We start from the raw sequence: 8,092 nt of genomic DNA, 5'->3' as shown, positions 1-8,092 counted from the left end.
CTTTTATAGACTCCTCGCCCACCCGGCCCCGCCCTAACGCGATTCCCATTGGTTGCGCGGGAGCAGAGGGAGGGCCCCCCCTGCCGGCGCACCAATGGCGTGAAGGGCGCCGTGGGCGTGGCTTGGCGCCCCCCGCCGCACGCATAAACAACGGCGGAGGGGGGAGGAGGGCGGCGCGCGCGCGTGCTCCTCCAGGGGGCGGGGCGAACGGCGGGAGGAGCGCGTGCGATTGGTCGCCGCCTGCCCGCCCGTTCGCCGATTGGTCAGAGCGGCCGCGGCAGCATCCGGAGCGGGCCGACGGCTCTGCCCCACGTGGCCGGGCGGGGTGGAGGGGGGAAGGGGCGCCTCGGCCGCCTGATTGGCGGGCGGACCCCGGCCGCCATGATGGGAGCGCGGCCTCGGGGGGCGCCGAGAAAATGGCCCCCGGCGCCGGGCTTGGCCCCCGCTGCGGCCTGACGGGGCGGGCGGAGGTGCGCTGACAGGAGGGTCCCAATTGCTGAGGGATAAATTGCGCTTCTTCGCTGCCTGATGTGGCTTGGCCTTTTTGTCGTGCAACTTGTAGACTGCATCAGCGCTACAAATTGGTTTTACGAGCCTTTTTGCTGGCCTCACTGCAAAACTCACAGAAAAAAATACCGTGATAGCCCAAATCAGCGTTTCCAGCATTCATCCTCAGGACTTTCAGCAATACCTTACACTGTTTTCTGTTGTAAATAGCCTCTGGCTCCATTTTGAGATTTAAAAAGTCATAGTGATGGTGGATACCCACAATTGCAAATAAAGAGATGTTTTTTTTCTGCCTTCTGGATCAGTGTTAGGACTGGTGTTTACTATTTTAATAAGCTGTTTAATTTCTGAGGGTTTTTTATATTTATAATCATGGTTTCTTACCTAATCCTGCAATTAGTCTCCTGTGAACTTTCAGTCTGTATGTGATTATGTAAATTACTTCAGGTTTTGTAAAAAAGAAAAAAAAACAACGTTGTGTTTAAAAGTTTTCAGATACGCAAAATAAAACAGAAGCCACAAACAGCTTCTTTAAAATAGGCATTCTGTCATGAAATTCCTTCCCATTTAACCTGCCTGTTTCATAGATAACAAACTCCAGCAAGTAACTTGGCATTGGTAAGTTACCGCTTCGAGTTCTTGAGAACTCAACTGGAAGAAATGGTCTGCAGTTCACACAGGCTGGCCACATTTTCAAAATGACTTCGGGGAGGTGTTCTCTAACCCTCTGTGAAAGTCCATTATGCTTGGAATTCATCTGGATTAAAATATATATTAATTTCCATATTTAGCATTAATGGGATTGAGAATATCAGATTGGTGGTAATTTCTAATTTCTTAGCGTAATTTAGCAGCTTGTGGAATGCGGGGACATAGAGCAAACCCAACAAACGGGAAATAAAAATACAGCCCTCTGCTTCTAATTTGTTACCAAAGATTGCTCATTTTAATAATGAAGCAAAAAATACCACTGTAAGATGGCTACTTGATGGTTAACGTGAGGGGATTTGTGGATATCTCCCAAATTTCTAACAGCCGTGTTCTTGTGCCAAAAACACATCACTGTAACTATTACATACGACGACTCTACTTTTGTCTGTTAGACACCTAAAAAAACCCAGCTGTTGTTGTTCTTACCATATGGGCCTCTCACAGTTCGCAACATTATTTTTCAAATGATAGTTTGGGATATTGCAAGCTTGTAATGGTTGTTCCGTACAAATTTTTCAGTGATAAAGCTATATATTCTAAAAATAACTTCAAGGCCTCTCCTCCCTACAAAACACAGGCTACAGAAGGCTTGCTGGTTTTGCAGTTTGAAGAATTTGGAAGATGGATAACTTCTTTCCAGTCCCTGAAGTATTTGTTTCTGAGCCATTCGCTTGAGTCTTGGTTTAAATTCCATTTTTTTTTCCCTTGCTCTTGAATGTAGAAGTATTGTTTTCTGTGTCCCAACATCAGTGTCCCTTCCTAGCTTATTCATGGTCTGGGCACTGGGAATCTGCAGCCCTAACGGGTGCTCCAGTGCTGCATCACCTTGCTGCCTTGCAGTGCTTGCGGTATTGTTAAAAGGCCAGGAGCACAATCTAGGAAAAGTCCTGCCACCCTTCAGTATTTCAGCTACCAGAGTGTCTTTGGAGGATCAGACAGCACTGTGGTTACGGGGACAAAAGTCCATCTATCTTAACAATTTATTACTGTCTCTAGTGAAGCTCTTATAACAGGGTAATCTCGGAGATTTTACTGAGGAGAAGCTTTTACCAGCATGCAACTAAGTCTTAGCTAAACAAACCCCAAAAGCCAGCTCATGAGGTTCCTCGGCCATAGCCTGTTGGCAGCTTGCATTCCCATTAACCCAAGTAGCAGGGACAAGGAGAACCAGCTTTGAAGAGGGAGATGTTTATCTGGGCTGGCTTTGGCTGGATGAGACTGTGGTTAAGAACCATTGCCATGAGAGCCTGGTTGTTTGTCAAAGGGTGCTTAGGAAAATTACAACAGACTCAGTAAGGCTGGATGTGAAAGTGGACTGGAGTATCTTAACTTGTGTGTGGACACCCTTATTCAGAATTAAAGTGCATAGTTCAATTTGGCTTGCTTCATTGTGAAAGCCAAATGTAATAAGCTGAATGATCTACTTCCAGTCTAAGGAATTGTATTTAATGTTCCTCTGGCTTACACTGTGGACAAGCGTGAGTTGATTTTGGTACCGGAAGGAACTAGCCTAGAGCCTGAGGTGCTGTGTTCTCTCGTGTTTTGGAAATTATGAAGTGAATTAGTATCCACCTACAGAGAACCTGAAAGCACATGAATGGCAAACCTCCCTTTTTATCTACCTGCGTCTGTGGAAGTTCATTTATTCAGAAATGCCTTTGTGTTTCATGGCCTGAGAATACATTTTCCAGGAAGTTTTAGGCATCACGTTAATAGTATCGCGTTTCATGGTGATGTCAATCAAGACAAGTAGCCCTTTTCCTTCTCTTGGCACATTCCTGCATACAATTGCCGCTCAATTACCACCAGTCACTTAATCAAGGATCCATTTTCATGCAGAAAGTGTATTGCTGAGAGTTTTTTCCTTTTTTTTTCCCCTTCTGTTTGCCTTGTGACTGCAATGGCTTGTAGACCATTCTGTTAATGAATGGCACTCGATATAAATAGCACAACTCTTTGCCCTTTGGATGCATGAATTCACAATGTTGAATGCGTTTGCCTCTGTGGCTTAGGGCCCATCTCCAGTCTTATGACGTTCTGGATTTCACTCCCCTTTCCTGTATTCTCACTTAACAGTTCAGAAAACTGAGGCTTTTCTGTGTGGGCAGTAGAAAAATTAACCACCAGCTCGGGAAGCGTTTCTACTGGCTGCTCTTTTTCTGCTGCTTCTCTGCCTCTTATCATTTTTTCACAGGGATTATTTTCAGGTAAATCCCCTCTCTGCTACTATCGAACCCCCTAGGATCGAATAAGAAACGTCTTGCTTCCAGGTCTTTACTGACTCTCTTTGAAACACCGTATTCTTTCCCTTGAAGAGTAAAATCACTTAATCATCGGGATCCCATTGGTTTCAGGTGGGTTGTGTTTAGGAATAAAGCTCACCCATACCCTGCTCAATGGCAGCAGTAGCAGTGCTAGCACAGCTACACAGGACACACCCCAACCAGAGCACATCCACCATTTGTCAGCATAAAGACTGAACTGCGGAAAATAAATGGTATTTTCAAGCCTCCATACGAAACAATATGGACTTATGAATTACAAGTTCTTTAAGGAGCTGACAGCTCCCTTTGCATATATTTCTAATTTTTAACATGCTATTACTACCTGCCTGGTTGAAAATATGAGGATGGAGTCCAACTGCTTCAGCAAGAGGTGAATGTTCTTCACCAAAATCTTTTTCTTGAATGCTTTAGACTTAGGAATATTTCCAAGGTGCTTTTCAAAGTGGAATTCAGTGGAGCCTTGTGAAGTGTTCTGGGCTGTGTGCGTTGGTCCCATGCACGTCCACAGCCCTTTAATCTCCGACCCCTGGCTAACCTCAGGGCATGCATCCAGAGAGGCAGCACTGGCTTTTCTGCTGCTTTTAACACAGCATGTTTGCCTTTTAATGACTTTATAGTTCGGCTGCAGACAAACACCCTCTCTGTTTGCTTCTTATCGTGGGGAGCAGGTGGCAGCAAGGGGCAGCATCTCCGCTGGGCTGGGACATCACATCCTGTCTGCTCCTTGTCTGCTAATGTCCCAGTATGGAATTACATAGTCTGACAAAAAACACCTTTGGAAAACAGCTTCCTATGATGTGTACAGACCATTTTAATGTATACTGAATAAGGAGGAGAGAAATAAGTAATTACTGTCTTTCCCAGCAGATTCTTCCATTGTCCAGTTAAAGCCATGGGTGTCCCAGCCATCTCCACCACTGCCTAAACTGGGAATTTATTAGGATATCTTACACAGGAATGCAGACAGTATGAGGATAAAACGTTAATCATTTATCTTTGTCTAGGGGTGATGACAGCAGCTGTGGGGCTCAGCTATTCCGCTCACCCCACTGTTGTACCTGGGCCTGCTGCAGTCCCTGTTGTGGTGCCATGACCTTTGAGAGGGAGAAAAATCCCGATGGATGCGGGGTTTGGCTGTGGGGTGCTCTGAGCCAATGTACCTGATTGTCATCTCCAGCTGAGAATGACCAGCAAAGTCCACAGAGACACAACCCATTACACCCAAATGTATCTTGGACACGCTGCTGAAGGTCTGCAGTTTCATCTCTTGCCTTGAGACAGGACCCCTGAGAGCCAGGTCTCTTGTTTTTCTTGTGAGCATGAGAGGGAACAGCAGTAGCCCAATTTTTGTTCCTTTTTTATCCATTCTCCTGGTCAGGACTCAACAGGAGTGGAAATTAGAGACGATTAAGAGAGGGAGGAAGGTTATGCGGGTGTGATTACACTGATGGTCACACGCGCACAGTGTGGCTGATCAGCGTTAATGGCAGCTGGGGAGCCATCCATAAAGGCTGTTTGGGAAACTGCTCCCGCTGTAACTGTAGGGTGAAAAAGTCCCAGTGAAGGCAGTGCGAGAAGGCAGCTCCCCCTGGCACGGCTCTGAGGCCTGCACAGCCTGCCGCGCTCACAGCAGAGCTCAGGCAGGCTGCTCTGGTGGGAGGGAGTGGAGAAAAACATATTTATCTTTGGGCACGCACCCCTGCCAGACAATATTGTCCTTTGCTGAGCGCCATATACTTTGCTGGGGGGCAGTGGTTTCAATCTGGAGAATTGCCGATGCTCTGTAAGAACAGGCAGATAAACTGGCTGGAGAGTGAAAAGGGAACTAGATTTGGGGAAAAAAAATTCTCTGTGCTGTGTAACTGAGACAGATTTTTCAAAAATCTGTGATTCAAAACCATTAACTAGAAAATTTTACCTGCATCATTGCCTTCAAGAGTGTTTACAAGCGCCTAACACAGCGAGGCCATAGGGACAACACTGAAGAGCTCAGTACAATAATAGAGGCAGGGATTCATCTTGCTGGGGTCTGTAGGAGTACAGCTCCTCCCTTCAAACGGGGACATTTGACTGTCCCCGGAGCACCTATCATCGCTGCTGTACAAATAATAACAGTGTGTTGTGAAGAACTAATTCCTTTCCACTGGGATGCTGATTGCCCACTAGATGGTACTAAGAGAACTCAGCAGCAGCTCCAAAATGTTGATTAAAGTGCCTGCTGTCAATAACGTTTTCGGGCTCTGTGTGTTGTTAAAAACCCTCTTGGCTTTCCCAGTTTTTTGATCCATACCCAGCTTTATAAATAGGTGTTTTGTCCCAGTCAGTGTCAAGCATCATTAGTTATTTCAGCATGGGAAATGGTGTGATGCAGATTAAAATAACCAGCCTGGAGGCACAGAGAAAGTGCGTGAGCCGAGACTGCTGCTATCTTTGCTTTAGACAACACATTCAACCCCCGTACAGAAAATGGCCCAGTTCCTAATGTTTTGTATGCTGGATCTTTATCAGACTTGGCTTTTATAGTTCCTGGAGGCTTTGGGGTATATAGAGGACACACATCAATGCCTTCCTCCCTGATAAATAGAGAGCATTTCATTGTGCCAGGCGAACCACATCCCAAGAGGAAACGGGCTATTGGAAACATCACCTGTAGCTAGGAAACTGTTTGCACAGCTCTGACTTCCCCCTGGGTCTGGCGTTAGGCTTTCACTGGGCTCTGCCCTGCAAAGACACACGGGAGCAGTCCTTCAGCAGAAGCGAGAGGCCACCCGTGCTGGGCAGCACGCTGCCACCTCTTCCTAGGCAGAACAGTAGATGCCAGACAGAGGCTGAAACTGGGCTGAAAACATGTCCTTTAGGGGCAGGAGGGTGTCCTGGGGGCACCAGAAGGACCCTGCTTCCTCCAGCATGACCGCAGTGCCCAGAGCCGGTGATGAGGGGTCGGTGTTGCTGGATGCATGCCCCTCCTGAAGGTGAATTAATCCAAAACACCCATTAACAACACGGAACCGTGCCAAGTTAAACAGCTCGTTTCAAACCTGCTGCTTCGTGGCTTCCTTCAGAGTCTGGTACTTCACTGCTGTGCCCTGACTGTGGCCTGTGCACTGCTGTGCAGTGGCGTCACGGAGTCCTTAAGCTGTGCCCTTCCCGTATGGAGATACGTGCATTTCTATAGCAACAAAAATAGGGGTTTTTGCTTGTGAACAGTGCTCGGTACGGCTAGGAACAGCCACATTTCCACCAAGTTCTTAAAAAAAAAGACACAAAGTGCTAGTTTGGATATTAAGATTAATATATTTAATCTTTCTTGTTTGTAAAACAAGACATAAATTTGTGTATATATATATAATTTATATATTTTTATATATACTATATACAGACAATAAAAAAATTTTCCTCTGTATTAGACTGAGAGATTTATGGAGAAATGATATAGGCATAACAGGGAGCTTGAGGAAACTCGGAGTTTCATAATAGATAATTCACGACGAAAAGAAAAACACAGCTCCCAGTTGGCCTTCAGCATTATAACAGGCTTTGCCCACCGTGGGCTGAAATCCGAATTGGCTCTTTCACCGAATATTTGCTACATGGTTCTTGAAAGCAGGAGGCAGGAGGGTGCTCTGTCCACACAGCAGGATCCTCTCTGCCTTGCTGACAGCAACAGCCAAAGTCCGGGACAGCCGCGGGCCAGGGGACGTTATTGCACTCAGTAGAGGATGCGCGTGTTAAAAGCACATTGTGCATTTCCATAACTCTTATGGAAGAACAAGAGATTTCACATGTGCGTGTTTATAAAAAAATAAATAATAGAGATGGGAAGTGATTGATCATACGGAGATCCCTGATCAGCCCCACGCGCTCAGGCGGCGATGGGGCAAGCTTGCGGAGTCTGCCAACCCCTCTCCCCCCCGACGGCCGCGCCGCGGGGCGAGCGCCGTGATCTCCCCTTCCAGCTGGAGATGGTGCGGGGGGGAGGCGCGGGGAGCCCCGCAGCCCTGTTCCTCCCCCCCCGTGTGCGTGAAGTGCAGTGGGTGGCACTGTAAGGGCAATGCAACGCGGAACCTTGCATTTTCTCCTCCTCGCTGCGTTTTGGAGGGAGGGCGAGTGCGCTGAAGCACCAGTTAAGGCGGTCTGATTATGTCTAGGAGCTAGACTGGGAGGAGGGCGGGAACCCTGGGGTGTGGAGGAAAACAATTAGCAATCATTTTACCATTCACCTGGAAGTAAAAAAACAAACCAAAACCAACCAACCAAACCAAACCAACCAAAAAAAAACCAACAACAACAAAAACGAACAAACCAAAAACTAACCCAACTCCAAATAAATAACCATCACGTACTAAATAATGCTCCTCAAGGCAGTCAGTCAGTCCAGTGGAGACAGAAAAAGGATCCCGGCCCCCTGGCAAGGAGGGCAGCTCCTTTGGCAGATGGCAGTAGCACTGCCTGGCTCAGGAGGAAGCCTCGGTTCAGACCAACCTGATCTGGGGCTCCTCTCTTACGGGCATTGTGAACGGAAGCAGGAGAGGGTTTGGGCTGAGCCTCTGAGGCATGGACCTGACCTCTGGAGAATGGCGTGGAAGAGG

Source organism: Cygnus atratus, chromosome 13, assembly GCF_013377495.2.
Source record: "Cygnus atratus isolate AKBS03 ecotype Queensland, Australia chromosome 13, CAtr_DNAZoo_HiC_assembly, whole genome shotgun sequence".
Taxonomy (NCBI): domain Eukaryota; kingdom Metazoa; phylum Chordata; class Aves; order Anseriformes; family Anatidae; genus Cygnus; species Cygnus atratus.
The sequence above is the reverse complement of the archived record's forward strand: the minus strand, read 5'-3'. Positions refer to the sequence as shown.